The sequence below is a fragment of the Mustela lutreola genome, chromosome 11 (genome assembly GCF_030435805.1).
Source record: "Mustela lutreola isolate mMusLut2 chromosome 11, mMusLut2.pri, whole genome shotgun sequence".
Taxonomy (NCBI): Eukaryota; Metazoa; Chordata; class Mammalia; order Carnivora; family Mustelidae; genus Mustela; species Mustela lutreola.
Genome location: NC_081300.1, coordinates 48,048,585 through 48,069,785, shown reverse-complemented (window position 1 = coordinate 48,069,785; position 21,201 = coordinate 48,048,585).

The window sequence follows — 21,201 nt, the reverse complement described above, 5'->3', positions numbered from 1 at the left end:
ATATAGGCCACCTTGAGAGAAGCATGTCTGGGTCATACAAGGGTGCCTGGGCAGGGGTCGGGACTGATGGGCCCGACATAGACCTCCCAGTTTCCCCCATATTCCCCTGGAATAACGAGCCTATCCTCTGTGAGTTTTGGTGGCCTGGTTCTGGCAAGTGCTCTAGCTACTTCTTCCAACCACATCTCTGATTTCTACCACAAATGCTGGACCTATTGAATCCTTTCCTCTACCCAAGACTCCCGGAGGCCAAGAGTCCAGTGTCCTCTCTCAAACCCTCTCCCCTCTTCTCAATTAGGAAAAACCATGCCCTGGTGCTAGAAATCCTTATAGAACGGCATATCTGGGCCTTACTTTTTTTCTGAAGACACGAAGAAGCAGAATCCATAGCCCAAGAACAAGTCTGCTGGGAAAACCCCGAAGGGTGACCGTGAACATCTCAGGTCTAAGAAAAGGGCAAAGCCTATTGGAATAGGAGACCCCAGGAACTGACTACAGAGTCGACACACAGATCCTTGCTTTTCAATATGATAAGTGTGCATGGGGTGACCCTGAACATGACCTGCTCTGCTCTCCCACTACAGGAAGCATAGCTGACTGATGGACCATCTACTGCCTACTGGGTCACTGCCATGATCGAACCTAGGCCATGGTTCCAGCAGGCTGCTCCCAGCCAGGTACAGAGCATGGCAGGGAAACAGTGCGAGCTTTCCCATGAGACTCCAGACTTCTAACAGGTTACCTGGGCACCAGGACTGGACTCCCCATTGGAAAACCTTGGCAAAACCTTTCTTGAAACTGCTCTACTGTCTGGGATTCCTCACACCACATCCTTTTTCCTCTTTTCCCTCACAGTTGTCAGACCTGTATCTTCACTGGAATGCTCTCCCTGCCTGCTCCTACCCTTCCCCTTTATTCCCCACAGGCCTGTCCCCCAGTGAGTCTCTAGCACATCTAATCCCACCTTGACATCTGCTTCTTTAGAGGACCAGAATTTACACAGTGTGTTACACAGTGTTCAACTAACCCAAACTGTGACAACGGTAGAGTATAGGATACTCCGAGCTAAGAAATAAAAGGAAATAAAGCCATAAAAATATGTCTTGCTGGCATTTAAGTAATAATAATTACAGGAATTTATATGAACTGCTCACCCTGTATGCCTAACTATATGAGGACAAATCACAGTCATGCACATCATTGAACAAATTAGCTCTGTTGTATTTGATTATGGTGCTGAACAGCAGTGTTTGAATCTACTAAAAATGACCACAACTTTTTTTAAAGATTCAGGGAAACAATGTAGACAAAGACCAATTATCTTCAAAATCCAAGTATCAGAAAGAAACAAACTTCAATAGATCCTTAAAGACATTTAGCAGCAAAGATTTTTTCCTTCTTGGTTTCACCTTGGATTATAAGATTTCAAGTATGAGAAAAGAAATCACCTTCATTTCCTATGTGTGATTCTTTCATTTTTTGTTTTTCTTCCAGCCCAGTATTGCCTTCCTGGGATTGCTTCACATTCCCTAATGAAAATGGCTTCATAAAGCCATTCATGCTCTCCAGGGCACCTGAGCCTAAGACTGGGAATGGGGGCACCTATTCTACTAACACAGAATGTGCCCAGCAGCCTGGCCCTGCACACAGGTAACAGCTGGTGCTGTCTGAATCACAGAGCCCACAAGCTCTGGTCAAACCCAGGCAGCTGCCGGTGAGCGTAACCATACTCCCCATCTGTGAACACACAGTCTGTTCAACCTCTTTGTGAATCAGTGCCAACCAGGGTAAGCACTCTCTTACAAGGTGAGACAGGAAAGGTCAGAAGTTCACAGGGAATGCCAAGCCCTCCCCCCAGGTTACATACTGTAGATCCTCTTAGCTTTGGGGTTTGGATAAAATCTCTACACCAGCCTTTTTGCTTTGACTCACACTGAGAAGCTATGATGGGATGGGTATCTTCCCAGAGCTCTGAGGCTTCCTAAAACAAGGTAGAAACTGCCAAGTAGACCATATTTGTGCAATAAATCTTCTAATACTCTGGTAAAGACAGGGTCGGGGGGTGGTGGATAACACTTCTTGAAGATCTACTATGAAGGTAATCATCTAGGCCTTATCCTGGATATTTTACACATCTTACCATATTTAACTCTCATTATAAGCCCTTTTCCTGATTAAAAAAATTAGGGTCACAGAAGTTAAACAATTTATTTAATGTCACACAGACAGAAGTGGCAAAATCAGGATTCCAACAGCACCCTGTTGAACTTCCAACTTCTCTTTCTCCTTCACCATGTTACCTCTCAGGAGTTTTCTCTGAAGATAAAGGGAACTTTGGGTCACCTAGATATTAGTTTCCTATAGTGGCTGTCGCAAGTTACCATAAACTTAATAACTAAAAACAACACAAGTTTATCATCTTAACAGTTCTGGAAGTCAGAAGAGTCCAAAATGCGTCCAAGGGGGCTAAAAGCAAGCTGTGGACAGTGCCACATTCTTTCTAGAGACTCCAGGTGAGAGGCATTTCCTGCTTTTTCCAGCTTGTAGGGGTCACCCATATTCCTTTTTCCCCATGGCCCCTTCTTCCATCCTCAAAGCACATCACTGCAACCTCTGCTGTCGTTGTCATACTGCCTTTGTCTGGCTTTGACCCTTTAGCCTCCCACTTACAAGGACCTGTGTGATTATGGGGGGCCCACCGGATTATCTCCCCATCTCAGTGTCCTAATTTAATCCCATGTGCACGGTATGTAAGGGAACACATCTGCAAGTCTGGGGATTAGCGCAAGGACCTCTTGGGAGACCATTTTCTGTCTACCACCTAGCCTGTCCCCGTCTCCCCGTTTGGGTCCTCATGCAGAGCTTACACAAGATGTCTGCTATCAGTCTAAACCAAACAAAATCTCTTGGAGACTTCTACTGGATTTTAAAACCTCCAAATCAAGCACCATTTCTTTGTATATAATGGTACATATCTACCACCTGAAAAGCCAAAAACATAGTTGCAACATTTCAACAAGCTAACATTATGGATGCTTCTTGCTTTAGGGTTGTTTTGCTAAAGAAGATGGCGACTTTGGAACCTGAAGAAGCTATCAATTCTCCTTAATGAAAATGTATTAAATGTTTGAATTCCTTTCTGCTTTCAGTGTTGAAAAGCTGACATAACATTTAAGTCCTACCAAGAACAGTTGTATAAATCATGCCAGTTCACTCAAACTAATAGCGTTTTGCCTAAAAGTAAAATGTAATAAGCAGACAAAATAAATATTTCGAGTAGAATGATTTCCTATTGGGTAAAAATTAACACTTCACCTTGACAATAATATATACTTGTTTAATATTTTGTTTATACTTTGAAATCTGTTAGTTTATCTTTATTTAGTGGGAATCACTACACACCAAGTATAACATGGAATTTTTTTTAAATATTTATTTTCCTGGGTTGAAGAAATTTGTGAAACTGAACTGTATCTAAATCTAAATTAATAATAATTTAATTAATATAGTACTCTTAGAAACTTGTGTTGCTTCAAGATTTTTTTTTTTTTAACAGAGATCACAAGTAGGCAGAGAGGCAGACAGAGAGAGGTGGGGAAGCAGGCTCCCTGCTGAGCAGACAGCCTGATGTGGGGCTTGATCCCAGGACCCTGGGATCATGACCTGAGCCGAAGCAGAGGCTTTAACCCACTGAACCACCTAGGCACCCCTCTTAATGTTGCTTTAAAATGTCATTCACGTGACTTAGGAATCTGTCCCATTTTAAGTCTTCAGTATTGTTCCACCTGAATCCTTGGAAATATTGGCTTGATCCATAGTATCAACCTTCTTTGCAACATTCTAGATGCTAGATGCTAGGTACTAGGTGACATTCACTCACATGACATACTTCCATTGAAATGGTAAAACTCCAAATAATTTGAGGGGGAAGTAAAGCAGTAATTTATAGTCAATACAGTTATTAACTCCATATCAGCACTAGACAGAGTTCACTCTTTTTTGATGGAAATATTATAGGTTACAGGTTATACAGAGTTCCAGAGTGCTAACTGCAACCCTGTTCCTTTATTAAGAAATTATGTTGGAATGAAAGTAAGGAAGGGTGGTTATAAGACTATAAGAATTTATAAGAATAACCTTAAACATTGAATTTAATTTAATTTTCTTTTCAAATAATTACAAATAGATTTGCATAAATATTGTTTAAATATTTGTATAAGTATTTAATAATTACAAACACTAATACTTTATCAGCATTCATCACTATCAGATTCAGGACAGCTGATATGAGGCAGAAATGGGGAGGCCCAGGCTCTCTTCTAAGACCTTTTGTTTTTAACCTGACATTAACTCCTTTTTGTCTGTTCTGAACAAAATTGCCAAGCCATAAAATACACCTTTGGCATCTCCCACCTCCTCTATCTGGGGTCCCCGTCCAAGCCTTGGCACCACGGCCTTGACTTCTGACTCCCAGGGCCTCTACAGGGCAGTCCTGCAACATTGCCCATGCTTCACGGCTTCTCTTTCCCCATCAAGATTTACCTGTTCAGTGTTCTGTTTTCTAGGACTCTGCTGTCTGCAATGTGAATAGGACCACTGGTGGGTCGCTATGTTATTTCTTTTCTGGTCACTGGTTGCATTTTAACCTTGTCCAGAACTTGTCTTAACCAAAGAAGTTCATAGGAGGCAGCAGATATCTTTGGGTGAGTCCAGCCTAAAATCTCACTCTTTAGTAATTATACTATCAATAGATTTGGCTTTTAAGCACTTTGTCCCTTCCTTTATCATCCCTTTAATAACAGAATTGTACCATCTAGTCTCTGGGGGGAAAAAAAAAAAAGCTCTACCAGCTGAGTACTTAAATATATAGAATTCGGTAGAATGCGTCTGTGATTTCTTTACTTCTGATTCAAGATATCCACTGTAGCCCATATAGATTAACCAGCCTGTGGTATGCTTCCTTTACCCTCTTCAGCTCATTCCACCAGCTTCTCAAACTTCTTTCCTAACTTTTGGGGCCAACCATTTGCTTATCATGTCCCCATTCTTCAGGGAGCTTCCTCTTCCTATAGCATCTCTCTCTTCACCCTTCACTACCATGAGATGTTTGGTCTCCTGAAAACCTCCAATTCTCCACCTCACCACCCGCCCCCCATCCTGGGATTCCTTTCTTCTCTCCAATATCCAGAATGGGCTTGTCATTTATTTCCTTCCTTCTGATTTGAGTTTCTTTCTAGATGGATCTGGATAAAATTTCCACTCATGAAAACAGAGGAGGAAATGGAAAACCAATCCTATTAGGGTCACATATCTTCGAAACAATCACACTTCTACATTGCCAAGAAAGACTCCTAGTTCGCATAATCGCCCTGTGTTTTTAGACTTAAAAATTAAGTCTTTGTCTCCTTTCTCTAGCTGGAGTTGCTTTAATTTGATATGTACATTATTTCAGAAGGGGGATAGATATAGCCCATGCTTCCTAGAAAGAGAGGCTGGGTGGGGGGAAATCTATCCTGCCACAGTTCATTCACTGGTTTTGCAAACATCACTGGCCACTGACTCTGTGCCAAGCACTAGAGGTAAAAAGTAAGTCAAACAAAGTTTCCTGCCCTCCTGGAGCTTCTGATCCAGATTCTAGAGTTAGAACAGGCTTTAAAGACTTCTTAACTCAGTGATTCCCAAATTATCTACCAAAGGTCACTAATATATGTTAATTGCTGTTTCTTGGATTTCTTGCTGTTTCAAAATTAAGTTTGAAATGCCGGGTTAAATAAAGTGAAGCCACTTTCCTCACTCCAGGCCTTTAATATGCTGACATACACTGTGACTCTCTGATAGTGTGGGTAGAGAAGGAGACACACTGTAATAATTTGCTTTCCTCAAACCTATTTCAACACAAATCTTTTTTTGAAGAGTACCTATTAACATCAACTGTTGGCAAAACACATTTCTGTTAATGCTTCTAAGACCCATGTCCAAATGCACATGAAGAAGCAAAGGTGGCCCAGAATGGTGAAAGGCCGAGCTGAAACCAGAACTGGGACTCCGTGTTATTCCCATGATCTTTTGGCCATTCCATACTGTTTATTTCTACTATCTTCTCTCATCCCCTGGCAAAACATATAAAATCAGTGCTTCCTCCTTTTTTTAACTTCCCTCCTTCTTCTCAGATAATGTTCATGGTACCTGTCTTTTCACATGTTTGCTGGGTTTTTTCTTCTATTGTTTGTGCTGTTGGATCTTAAGCTCTTAAATGGCAAGGACCAGCTTTTAGACAATAAAATAATGGACGTTTTGTGCTCAGTAAATATTTGTAGCCAAAAGATGATAACAGCTTCCTTTTTTTTAAATACTTTATTTATTCATTTGACAGAAAGAGAGAGATCACAAGTAGGCAGAGCAGCAGGCAGAGTGAGAGGGGGAAGCAGGCTCCCCGCTGAGCAGAGAGCCCGATGCAGGGCTTGATCCCAGGACCCTGAGATCATGACCAGAGCTGAAGGCAGAGGCTTAAGCCACTGAGCCACCCAGGTGCCCCTGATAACAGCTTCCTTATGTACTTTCCCTTCTAGTCTCATATACACCTTCCTCTTATGGACTCCCTCCTCTTCCCAGCCCAGAACTACAGAGGCATCTCATCTACAATAATAACACCCACCTCAAGTGGGTTATTCTTTGTATATTGCCTTAAAACTTGCATTAACAAGATTTCTAACTGATTTTACCTACTTACACAAGATATTGCTTAATTATTAATACATATAATTCACATATTAACTATGTGCTGGACAGAGCATACAGAATATTCATCTTATCATATGGGACAGATTGTATATGAGAATATCTGTGAGTGTGCAAGTACTTGTACTTTTGTGGGTATGTGTTTAATTACAAATATACCTAGCTACAAATTAGGACATATGGACATGATTTTAGATTTTGGAAATTTGAGGGGGAAAAAAATACTTACTCTCTCAGTTTAAAAGATATCCATGTTACTAATAAACAAGTAGAGGCTGTTATACTGCCATCTTGTGGCAAGTATGCTAAAGAGCTAATTAAATAAAGAGTTCTATAATATCTAAGAGGAAAACAGTTTTATAAAAGTGTTATACAGGAAAAATGATATATTTTACCATTTATATAACTAAATGGCTATAGATATGTCATTTGAACCCTAAATCAGGTTTTGCCTTAAAAATCACACCGGCAAATGGTCACCCCTGAGTACTCACCATACACATGACCCACTTACTCTGCAGAAGGATTTCCAAACTTGTGATGGATAAAAATGGGAACCACATGTCAGCAGTCTCTGATGCAAGCTCTGGGGTTATATCAGGAGGCATGACCTAAGAAAGTGACTTGAGTTGTTCCATCTCCGGTATCTGCTGGGAGAACAGTGCTGACCTGGTCCATCGGGATTTGGTACATTAGGGTCAACCATCAAACATCCTACCTACATGTGGCCTCATAGGCCTCATGTGAGAGCAACATGCCAAGGAGCTAAGATACTCTGACAAGGAGGGACAACCAAGGCCATCTCCCCACCTCTTGACCATCAGCCTTCCCACGGGGCGAGGAAGTCACCCGGACCAGTCAAGATAATACGTTCACTCATTTTCTCATTAAACCAATAACTATTAAGCATCTAATACTTGCCAGGCACTGCTAAATGGAAGAACTATAATGGAGAGAAGTGATCTAATGGCAAGACAGTCTCCACTCTCATGGATTTTACAGAACACTAATTAGACTTGCATAGGAGGAGGATCAATGGAAAATTATAATCTCACATGCACTCTCTCCTCGTGTCTTCCAACCTGGCCCTGAGGAAAACTATGTCAAGTTCTGAGATAAAAGACAACAGTGACAAACCAAACAAGCTGGCCAATTAAGAGTTTTAACTCTAAGGAAACTAAAAAACTGAGGGAAGAGAACCTCCATGTTAGGGTCCCATTGAAAGATCTTAGTTACGGGCTTAGCCCACATAACGGGTGTCTACTGAGTTTGTAGTCTGAGTCTAGCACTGTGTTAGAAAATACAGATAACTTGAAGTCCAGCCCACACCTCCAAATTACTGAGTTCTCATTGCAGAATGAGACATTTCAAGTCAATTTATGTGAGGGATCACAAAGCCGCTTAAAATAAAATCTAAATGAATGGTACTGGCAGTAAAGGACAGAGAAAAATCATGAAGGAGGCAGCAACTCCTTCGTGAGCTGGGCCTCAAGGATGAGCACAAACTGGATAAGCAGAAAGGAAGGAATCGAGGTAAAGGAAAATAATTCTAGGAGACAGAAATAGCAGAGAGCAACAGGGATAAGACATGACTTGACATGTACACTGAAGACCTGTGCGAAGGAGTCTGAGATTCCTGGTGCCTGCCGAGAAGTCCATTTTCTGACCACAATTTTTCTGACTACAATACAGAAATTCGTGATGTTTGAAGAACATGCTTTAGCCTATGGTTTCTCTGATTTGCCCTTCTAGCCTTAGTGCCAGAGTTAGCTAGCCAGGTGAGCAGCAAAAGCGTCACCAAATAATGAGGTCTTCAGCCTGGTGCCAGAAGTCAGAGGAAGAAGGCAAAGACATGTTTCTATCAAGCCTCCCAGCTCCTCTCCCTTGTCAAGGCTTCTGGTCTTGACCTCAGGGAAGAGCATGCATTTTTATCTCCAGGAAGCAAGTTCCAGGATATTTGTCATTCAGAAGGGAGATGACAGCTTCTGGGAGAAGTACTTAGAGTAGCAAATGTGGGGCTTCCAGCTCAGTCTGAGGCATGACCAAGTCATCAGTAAAGGAGAGAGCTAAGAAAAGATCCACAGGGTTCCCAGGGCCCTTGTGCTACAAAGGCACCTGGAAAATCTGCTGATCAGCATCATCCACTTGCCTGACCAGCTGTGGGTATCTCCTGGGGTCCTGCCACCTCACTATCAAGTAACATGCACATTAACGAACTTTCCTGTGTTCTTTCTTCATTAGCTGAATCATATTAGGTTAGCTCGTGTTCCTCTACACTCCGTTATTTAATATCCACGTTTTGAGAATTCAGATTTACAAAAGCATCCAATGGCCCATGAATCCTTACTCTTGACATAGGGTTGATTACAGCCTTATGGTGTAGGCCAGAAATCTGCAAACTACGGCCCAGAGGCCATATCCTGCGCACAGCCTACTTTTGTAAATAAGACTGTCTATATGACTGAAACACAACCATAGCATTTGTTTATATATTGTGTATGTGTACTACAATGGCAAAGTTGTATGGTTGTGACAAGACCGTGTGGTGCACAAAGCCTGAAATATTTAATCTGGGACTTCACGAGTGACCCCTGCACATAGTAGACACAGTTGATGATCACAAGACTGAATTCCAGACTTACTGGCAGTAAAGTCTGGTCATCTCTCAACATCTCAGTTTATCACCTCAAAAGTGGGAATGATAAAGACTACTTAGTCTCATACGACACTGAAGTGAGCAGCAAATGAAGGAACACCCGAGTCCTTATTAACCATAAACGTATGGCTCCAGCGCTCCAGAGCCCTTAATCTTCCCATTGTAACTCTGTAACAGCTCCAAGACACCTTCCTTCCCTCCTCTGCAGACATGAGTGATCCCAATCTTCCTGCTGGCTGGATTTCTTGCCTTGGTTGCATTCTCATCCTCTCTCCCAACACTGCTACAAAAGGGCTTCCAAATAAGCCTTTGGCTCCTGCTAGTCTCTCCTTTCCTTTGGCATTTTTGTCAACTACAACAAATTCAAAGGAGGGGAATTCAATCATTCGCTCAATGACTCAACGACAATGGGTGACTAAGCTTTACAAGGGAGAAAGCCAGCTGCAGCTATCGGAAGACGATGTCTAGGTCCAAGAATGACTAGAAGATATGCACAGATGTTTAAAATGTAATGAGAAGACTATGGAGACAGTGGCCAGAAGTTTATACTTGATTCAGTGAATGGTGGGAAGTCCCTGGAGGACTGAGTAATAAAGCTAAAGCAGCAAGTGCAGAGAAGGCCCTCCAATAAGATGGGGAGGCCCCCAACCAGCAGCTCTTCTGCATAGGGCTTCCTCCCAGCCACCATCTGACACTGAGACCAGGCCTGAAGTTACCTTTCATGGCCTCCCCACCCCTCACCCTCCGGTTTCCTCAGTGATTAAGAGCCTGGCTCTGGGCCTGACAGTAAGCTGTAGCCTCCAACTCAAAGGAAGCTCAGCAAGAATGACCTTGGTAAACCCACTCTGCAGAGCACCGTGGATGTCAGTGAGCATCTCTCAGAGATTTACGGCCCTGAACCTAGTCTCGTTACTTAGCAATTCCGCGAATTTTCCATTGAGCAATAAGAGCAGGATAACAGGAGAGCCGCCCAAGGTTAGCAGCCTTCTGAAGTCCACCCAGTTCTACACAACTTCTTCCTAATGGTATACAGAGGAGATTTATTGGGATGTTTTTGCAGGCCAGGAAATTGCTACATGCTTTTGTCATTGACAAAGGACCAAACGTCACTGCCCAGTTTCTGTTGGACTTTCTCCACCTCGTTAGCTCTTGAACTGGAAATGATGAAAACAGGCTGATTCCTTGTTCAGTTATCAGGTGGGAAGGCAACCCAAACACTATTCTAATTTCATTGTTTTCACTTCAGGGATTATTGATGGCAACTTTAGGGTACAGCTTATATTTGGATTTCCACTTGGTTTCCTGTTCTTGTGGGATTCATTTGAATAGCTACTTGGTTGGGCAGTCAATGTTTCTCTTATTATGCTGGTCCTCAACTAGTGAGGAAAAAGTACAATGTCAGAAGTGATTTTATTTCCACCATCTTTGCAGATTTATCAAAGCCAGTGATCAAAACTAGTTTTTCTTTATAGAAGGGAAAGCTGTAGATATGGCCCCCAATTACAATTTCCATAGGGTGATCTGTCATCTACTCACTCTTCCTGACAGTCAGGGAATTTTCAAGCCAGGCGTATCTGTTCTTATACTCTCTGTGCCTGCCCTGGCGTAAAGGTAGTCCAAATGGTAAACATACCATAGCAGTATGCATCATATTGGTAATAACTGAACTTCATGCCCACAACAGCATTCATTCTTGCCACATTCCCTCCACGAGACCAGTTAGGAACAGGGACATGAGGCAAAACAAGGAGGGGGTATAGTTAAAGATGACTTTCTGATCTGGGAGATTAGAACAAGAGTTGGCCTGCTGGTGGAAGACGGAGATTTTGAAAAGTTGTACCGTTGGTAGTGACTTCTGGGTTTTCTAGTTTTCTAGCCATCTCTCTTACATGCCATCTGAAAAATATGAACTCTTTACTGTAATTGAATTACATATGGCACTTCAGCACTCATTGAAGCTAAAGGCATAAGGACGAAAGGAAGTGCTCCCAAATTTGAGAAAGTGCTCTACGTCACAGCAGGGAGGAATTCAGACTGCAGATGCCTAGGTTCCAGCAACTGCTCTGAGTCACTTACCTGTAAATCTTATTTTCCATCTGTTCAAAAAAAAATTATGAGTAGCAACTAGTATGTTACCTTGTTTTAGGAATTAGAAAGGATACAGTTTGGGGAAGGCCTTTGGAAGCTCTACAGCGTAAAGTTACCCCTCATCTCTCCCCATTCCACAGGAAGTCAAATAGAAAGGAATACTAGAATTTTTATATAGAATGGTGAAATAACTTTCTCTCTGACAACTATCAGTTAGTAGAAAAGCTAAATTATCCACACTGCCCCAGAGATGGTCTTCCCGTGCTCTTCCCACTACCTCAGTTGCTACTTCCCCCACCTCCCACATACACACATTCTCTGTGGTTGACACTGTCTGTGAAGCTCCACTCCCTTCCTTTTTCCCTAGTCACAGTTACAGGAACTATTGCAAGATTAACTCTCTCGTATTATATTTCATTCAATAAAGCAGCAACTCAAGGGTTTGGGCTTCTGGAACAAGAATAAAAGATCTTCTACAAAATATTAAGTTCCTTGGAAAGAATCTTTTAAGACAATCTGTGTCGGTGAGAAGTGTCACAGCAGCAGCCACAAAGTCTGAGTTTATGTTTGTTCAACTAGTAGGTGAAGATTCATAATACTGTACAAATATCCCACCAACCTACAAGACTAGGTAGATTCTGTGTAACAAGATGACTCCTTACTCATTCTCATGTTGCAATCTCCACAATATTCCTAGCACTTTCACATGAATTACGTTATTTAACTATTCCTGTGACTACCTAAAATGACAGTGATAATGATGGATGTATAAACACACCACTTAACCCGCTTTAGCCAAGAGTGTTTACATCTTTTTTTGTATTAATTAAGGCTTTATTTTTATCAGTTTTAGGCATACAGAAAAACTTAGTTGTTTATGTCCTTTTTAAGGCAGTTTTTCTTCTTAAAAGCTAATGTGTGTTTTGCGGTGATGAAAGAAATTTATTTTCCAGAGTGAGAGACAATGTGTAAGAGGACAAACATGGAGCCTAGAATCCTATATTAATTTTACCCTTATCAGCTCTGTAATCTTTGGTACATGAATTCCTTATCCCATATGACCCTCAGTTTTCTCATCTCCAAAATTAGAGTAACATTCAACAACCTGATGCAAAGGGCTATACGGATTAAATGAAATAACAATGATAAGTACCTAGCACAGTGCAGAGCACAAAGTAGGTGCTCAAAAAATGTTTCATTTCCATTCACATTGTATTTAGAAGTTGAGAAGTTACTGTACCAAGGTATTCCACATAAATCACACCTGGGATTCTGATATTCTGAGTGAGTTTACTCCGCCTGAGGTCTCTTGCATTAGACTAAAAAGGAAGAGAAGCTTCTTGTGATCTGTACAGAAGCCGGGAATTGGAAAAGTCTGGTTCCACCAAGTTTGTTAACTAAGCTTTTCATCAGCTTTGAAGAGACGGGATTAGAGGGAAAGGCCAGAGAAACAGCCCCTGGACCAATACAGGACTGTGCCTGGCAGAGAGGAATGGTGGAGGGAACAGCAGAGCACTAGATGGAGCTCAGCTGAGTATAGCAAGTGCCCAAGGAGATCACTAGAAGCCTGAAGCCACCATTCCTATTTACCAATGCAATCTGGTAAAATACCAGACAGCCCTGGAAACCACCAGGAATACCTAGGGGAGTATTGCAGGGCACTCTAAGATTCAAGTGCAGACGGTGATGGACAGAAGAATCTGGGTGGAAATGTTACAGGAGCTCATCTGTATTCACAAGCTATGGAGCCTGAGGACTTTCAGATTGCGTCCTCAGCCATGTCTTGGAGCTCATTCTGACAGCTTTTTTCTGCCCTTGATGGAGGAAAAGGAACAAGAACTTTGGAGGCTTATATATGAGTGTACAGGAAGGGAGGATGATGAGCTAAGAACAGAGAAAATGGAAAGAACAAAGATTTATTTGCCAACCAAGAGAGCATTTGCAATTATTTCTCCCACCATCCCAAACAGATAGATTTCAAGGCCAGGAAAATAATAGCACCTGTTGGATATCAACTGATTAAAGCTCCAGGGAAAACCAGCAAATGTCTTCATTTCCTTATTCAAGGACTCCTTTTTACAATCAAACACAAAAGGAGAAAGTTTTAAGTAGGTGTGTGAGTCATAAGATATATGAAATGTTTGACAGGTTGCTTAGTTCTACAAAGAGAGACTTCAAAATAATTTATAATGCAACTTTTTTTTCAGATATTCACTTTGGAGGAGTCTTAAAATTCTATAAACAGGAATATAAGGAATATAATTTTTTAAATGTTGAGAAGCAAAGATTTCCCCATATAGCAATTATACAATTATGTATGTGTGACTTCAAACTTAAAAGGCAATGATTTCACTTCAGAGGTCAACTATTTTAGGACCCTCCAGTCTCCTTCCCTGTGGATAATACTTTTGTTGAACCAATGCAACTCTAAGAGTGATAGGAGTCTTCCTGCTTAGACAGCAATCCACAGTTAACCTCCTTTTAGTTCTTTCCTGAGAAGGCAGGTCCTAACATATCCTTTAAAGATGGTATCACCGGTACCCTAGAACTTCTCCCTAGTTATCACACTTCATTAGATTTTTAAAAAGCTGTGTGTGTACACTTTCTCACTGGACTAAAAGAAACATATAAACCAATAAACCAAAAGAAAGTAAAAGTGTGGTTATAAAGTCCCTTAAGAAAAATTTAATGGTCCATGGAATTGACCATTTTCCGTGTTCCCTGATTATATCAAGCCTTAAAGTCAGCCACATTAATAACTTTTTAACCACTTTGAAAAGGTTTAATTTAAAGGCTTGCACCAAGTGACAAAAAGGAATTAACAGGCATCTCTTAAGAGGAAAAAAAATAGCCATATTTTTAAATATGAATTTTCATTTGTATTTCTCTCTGTTAATAGACTTTTTTGTTTTTAAAGACTTATCTATTCATTTATTTGAGTGAGAAAGACAGTGTGGGGAGGGATAGGGGGAGAAGGAAGAGAGAAGCAGACTCCACACGAGGGGGAGGGCTTCCCAAAGTGAATATCTGAAAAAAACATTGGAGGGCTCCATGTGGGGCTCCATCTCCTGACCCATGAGATCAAGACCCACGATATGACCTGAGTGGAAATCAAGAGTCAGATATTCAACTGACTGAGCCTCCCAAATGTCCCTCTCTAAATAGACTTCAACTAGATTCAAGGCTAAGAATGATCTGGCAAGATCAGTTCCCGAGCGTGAGCTGCTCCCTCGAACTCCAAAGTGGTTTTGTCAACTTTAAGCTTAGAATTGAATCTCCAAAAATTGTTAGATAATGCATGTTTCATATTGTGCTTTTCGCCATTTACATGTGAAGAAAAAGTCCTTGTAATTCTCCTGTATAGACTAAGCGGCAAAGTATCATTTAATTTCAGTAAATTCATGAAAAAGGCAAAATAAAAGCTAAAAAATACAGATTAAAAAGCTGAAATATTTGATAACACTCTGAATTAACTAAATACAAGTTAATGTTAAAGTTTAGATTTCTTCCTACCTATACCTGCTGAAGTGGCCCTCTGAGGCAAAGAAGGGGGGGTATGTATTGTACTCTGCTAAGCTATATTCCATTTGAGTGGGTTTTAGAGAGAATTGGGAAAATTCCATTTTACTGAATCATAGATAGAGCTAACAAATTTGTCCTAAGTTTCATAAGTAAGTCAAAATTCTGCAAAAAAATATATATATAGCTTAATAAAATCTTTTTAAGTATGCAATATGAATCCTTGCAAGAGGACCTGGGGAGATGGAGAGGAGAAGTGAGTTGGGGGAAATCAGAGGGGGAGACAAACCATGAGAGACTGTGGACTCTGAAAAACAAACTGAGGGTTTTGGAGGGGAGAGGGTGGGGGATTGGGCGAGACTGGTGGTGGGAATTAAGGAGGGCACGTATTGCATGGAGCACTGGGTATGGTGCATAAACAATGGATTCTGGAACACTGAAAAGAAATAAAAAATAAAATAAAATAAAATAAAATAAAATGAATACTATTACAAAATATATGTTAAACTGAAATAATGATCAGTACAAAATGATGGAATGGAAATTATTTTTCTTTCGATGATATTAGGCCAGATCCTGTCAGGTGATCAACTGATACCCTGCAAGCAAAAAGAAGGCACACTCCTATAGAAATCTGCTATATTTCTATATAATAATAACAAAGTAGCAAAAAGAGAAATTAAGAAAATCCCATTTACAACTGCACCAAACGTATTAGGATACCTAGGGATAAATTTAACCAAGGAGGTGAAAGGCCTATACTGCAAAACTATAAGACATTGATAAAAGAAACTGAAGATGACACAAACAATAGAAATACATTCCATGGTCATGGATTGGTGGAACTAAAATTATTTAAATGTCCATACTACTCAAAGCATTCTATAGATTCACTGCAATCCCTACCAAAATATCAATAGCATTTTTCATAGAACTAGGACAAATAATCTTAAAATTTGTATGGAACCACAAAAAATCCCAATAGCCGAAGCAATTTTGAGAAAGAAGAACAAAGCTGGAGGTATCACAATCCCAGATCTCAAGATATACTATAAAGCTGTAGTAATCAAAACAATATGATACTGGCACCAAAAAAAAAAAAAAAAAAAAAAAGACACATAAATCAATGGAACACGATAGAGGGTCCAGTAATAAACCCACATCTACATGGTCAATTAACCTACAATAAAAGAGATAAGAATATACAATGGGAAAAGGACAGTCACTTCAACAAATGGTGTTGGAAAAATTGGACAGCTACATGCAAAATAATGAAACTGGACTACTTTCTTATATTATACATAAAAATAAACTCGAAATAGATTAAAGACCTAAATGTGAGACCTGAAACCATAAAACTCATTAAAGAAAACATAAGCATTATTCTCTTGAATATCAGTCTTAGCACTATATTTACAGATATATCTCCCCAGGCAAGGGGAACAAAAACAAAATTAAACTACTGGAACAACATCAAAATAAAAAGATTTTGCACAGCAAAGGAATCCATCAACAAAATGAAAAGGCAACCTAGTGAATGGGAGAAGATATTAACAAATGATACATATGATAAGGAGTTAAATACCCAGAGTACATAAAGAACTTATACAACTCAAAGCTTAAAAAGCAAATAATCCAATTAAAAATGGTCAGAGAACCTGAATAAACTTTTTTTCCAAAGAAGACGTACAGGTGGCCAGTAGAGGGATGAAAAGATGCTTACATCAGTAATCATCAGGGAAATGCAAATCAAACCACAATGAGTTCTAACCACCAGTTAGAATGGCGAGCATCAAAAAGACAAGAAACAGCAAGTGTTGGTGAGGGTATGGAGAAAAGAGAACCCTTGTATACTGTTGGTGTGAAATAGAAATCCTATATGATCCAGTAATTCCACTCCTGGGTATTTATCCAAAGAAAATGAAAACACTAATTTGAAAAGATATATGCACGCCTACATTTACTGCAGCATTACCTATAATAGCCAAGATATTGGAACAAGTATCATGAATAGACAAATGGATAATGAAAATGAGGTGCATATATGTACAATTGAATATTACTCCCCCATCAAGTAGAACGAAATCTTGCCATCTGCAACAACATGGATGGACCTAGAAGCACTATGCTAAGTATAATTAGTCACACAGAAAAAGACAAATACATGATTTCACTTATACATGGAGTATACATGGAGCAAACGAACAAAAACCATAAACAGACTTGTAAATACAAGAGCTCAAACTGGTAGTTGCCAAAGGGTATGGGGATGGGAGGATGGGTGAAATAGGTAAAAGGGATTAAAGTGGACAAAATTCTAGTTAGAAAATAAGTAAGTCATACCATGAAAAGCAGAGCATAGAGAATAGAGTCAATAAAATTGTAATAATGTTGTACAGTGATGGAAGTGTAGATGGTAACTCACATTGTGGTGAGCACTGAGTAATTATAGAATTGTTGAATCATTTAAAAATGTTGTACATCAGAAACCAAGACTGTACATCAACTACACCTCAATAACAAATACATATTTTTAAAATTTTTATTAACATATTCTGTATTATTTGCCCCAGGATTATAGGCCAGTGAATCATCAGGCTTACACATTTCACAGCACTCACCACAGCACATACCCTCCCCAATGTCCATCACCCAGCCACCCTATCCCTCCCTCCCCACCCCCCAGCAACCCTCAGTTTGTTTCATGAGATTTAAGAGTCTCTTATGGTTTGTCTCCCTCCCGATCCCACCTTGTTTCATCTTTTCCTTCCTCCCTTCTTTCCTTTCCTTTCCCTTCCCTTCCCTTTCCTTCTTTCCTTCCTTTCCTTTCCTTTCTTTCCTTCCTTCCTACCCCCCAAAACCCCCACCAAATTCCTCATATCAGAGAGATCTTATGATAATTGTCTTTCTCCGATTGACTTATTTCATTCAGCATAATACCCTCTAGTTCCATCCACATCATTACAAATGGCAAGATTTCATTTCTTTTGATGGCTGTATAGTATTCCATTGATAAATACAAAATTTTTAAAAAAGAAGGCACACTCAAGAATAGGTCCATCCTCTTGAGCTCGTGGAAAACAACTGAGTAATTTCTATCTCTGACATGTGGTCATCGGGAGCTGACCCCCACTCCTTGTGTGTGACCCACCATAAAGTCATGCCAGCTCATGTATCTGAGACTATTATGTATGTGGGTAAAATACTACCAACACTTAACATTCTCACAAACTGGAAACCCCTTTTCCATCCCTCTGTTGTCCCCCTCAAGTGTCCCTCCTTCCTTCTAAATCAAATTCCTCCACCCTACCTCAGATCCCATGAATTCCCACCTACCTTCTTGAGAATCTCATGTTATCTGTCACTCCCTCACTCTTCTCTTCAATGGTATCTTCTTTTTATCAACACTTAATCATACTTTTCCACCTTCCAAAAAACTGCTTCCTTCAGCTGCTACTCTATCTTCTGCTCCCTGTCACAGCCAAACTTGGAGATGTAGTGCTCACTTTATCAATTTCTCTACCTTCTTCTTCCAACATCCCCATCATCAATCCACTGAACCTGCTTTTAGCAAGGTCTTCAATATTTCCCACGCCAAGACCCTTCAATGTCCTTGTGTGACTTCTTGGCATGTTCTGTTTACCCCCATCCTTCTGTCTGCTGAGATTCCTCCTACCTTTTGCCATCTCAGTCACAAACCCCTTTTTTTCTCCTAAATCCAAGGCAGCACCCCAGAACTGCTGTGCCTTACATTTGGTAGACTCTCCTGGATGGTCTCATCAATCCCCATGGCTCCCATTATCACTCATGACCCACACATGTGTCTCTCTTCAGCCCTTGTGAGCTCCAGATGCATGTATTCATCCTAATAACCCACTGGATGGCCCAAGTCCTCAAACTCAACATGTCTGTCCAAAGCTTAACTTGGTCAAAGTTATATTTCTACACTTCATGTAAGATATCAGTTTTCTGCACAAAACCTTTCAATGTCTACCCACATTGCTCTATGTAAAAAACAAAAGCATTAAAATGGCCTACAAATCCCTACATAATTTATCTCCATTTTTTCACTTCTGTGAAGACTACTCTTACTCAGACCATTCTGTCTGTATTGACCAGACATGCTCCATCCACAGAGTCTTTGAACTTGATTTTCTTCTATTCTTCCTCCAGATATAAGAACTTGCTTTCTTACATCCTTGAAGACTTGAACCAACTATCACCACTCTGTAAGGCTTTCCTGAAAATCCTATATAAAACTGTAGCCCATCCCTTGACCTAGCACTTCTTGCCCATTTTTCCTGGTTTTTCCCTCCATGTAACACTTATAAGTATCTTACATACTATATATTTTGTTCATTTATTGTCTATTTCCCTGAATTCAGTTATAGGTTACACCACAGCAAGAATTTTGGTCTGTTTTGCTCATTGTTGTATTCCTAACACTAGAACAGAGCCTGGTACAAAGGATACAGTTAATATGTAACTGTGGAATAAATAAATGAATGTGTCACTAATGCTTCACTCCCTAAACCTGCTATTTATTATTTCAGTAAACAGCACTCTCATCTACTCAGCTGCCTAAGACAGAAAGCCAGTGCTAGGGTGAACTCAACTCACTTGCTCTTACTCTACATTAAACCATCACTCAGCCCTCCAGCTATCTCCTAAAAATCTCCTTCCTCTCCTACCTCCTGTCACATAGTTATTTCCTATTCATTTTTCAGGTTCCAGCCTAAACATCATTTTTACAGACTATGTCTGTTATGTTTCCTTTAAATACACAACCAGGCCTAATACATGTCTGGTCCGTACTAAGTATTCATCCAATATTTGTTGAATGAATAAATGGCATTTCTGAGAAATGCCAGATTAGGTTCTCCCACTCTCTGTTGTTATGGCACCCTGTAAATTTCATATAACACTCATCTCACTTTATGATAATTACTTTCATGTCCTCCTTTGCCATTAGATTTTAAGTTCCCTAAAAACAGAAATCTGCATGAAGGTGGGAATAAGCAAAGGAAGGCCCTAAAACACAGAGAAGATTAGCCTGACTATGGAAGAATCATGCTGGAAATACAGAGAACTCAGTTGAATAAGTGGGAGCAGGAGCTTTATTGCAGAGGGATGGATCCAAAGAAAGGGACTTCATCATTAGATAAAGAGAGAAGGAAATATTTGTTCATTTTTTTAACTTATGGATTTCAATGACTTCTAATTTCAAGCTTGTATTCTCTTAGATATCAGACTGCAGCCTAATTGGTCTAATAATACCTTTTATCCCTTTACATAGTTTAATTACTAATTTAGAAAAACATCTACCTATATCTATGTAGACAGACAGATGCTGATATATGTGCACACACATACAAATATCCATTCTATAAATGAAGAAATTGACACAACAGCATTTTTTATTTACTTCAAGATCACAAAATTCATAAGTGACGGAGTTATAATTTGAACTGAGGTCTGTATGACTTCAAAATCCATGCAGTTTTAATTTGAACTGAGGTCTGTATGACTTCAAAATCCATGCAGTTTTACTAGTTCACAATACCTCCATAGTAACTTCCTATTACTATATAACTTCCCATTTCCTGTAGGAAATTCATGTCTATAGGCTATTGGTGTAAATTCAGAATGAAACTATTTATGTAAAGAATTATGAAAAAAATTAACATAAATTAAGACTATTTTAGCCCAGTACTAAGAACTTAGGGCAGTTCTTGGATGAATTTAATATTAATTTGCTTTGAGGTGATGAAAGAAATGTCTACCATGAAGGTCATCAAATTTTCTCTGACCTTTTGCTAGATATAAATGATAGAGCCATCATCCTCAGCTTAAACTTAACCTATTATTTTCATCAACAATGATCCCCACTCAAGCCTGGTCAGCTTTATTTCACTCTGAATTTATTTCTACAGTTTAAACTGAAGAGTAATATCCTGTTTCTTCTCTTTATTGTGCCCCATGGCACCCTTTGGTTCTTGTTGAGTAAGTGAATTATTTAGGATGAGGAGAAAACAGACACAAACCCTTCTACCCACCTCCAATTCCAGCACAAGCTACTATCAACAAATCATAGCCTCGAATCTGCATTCTTATATCATACGGTAATTAACTATAAATGTATCAGTTGGTTTGAGTCAACCCTTCAATTGATAAGAGTAAATAACTAGGAAGCATTTATA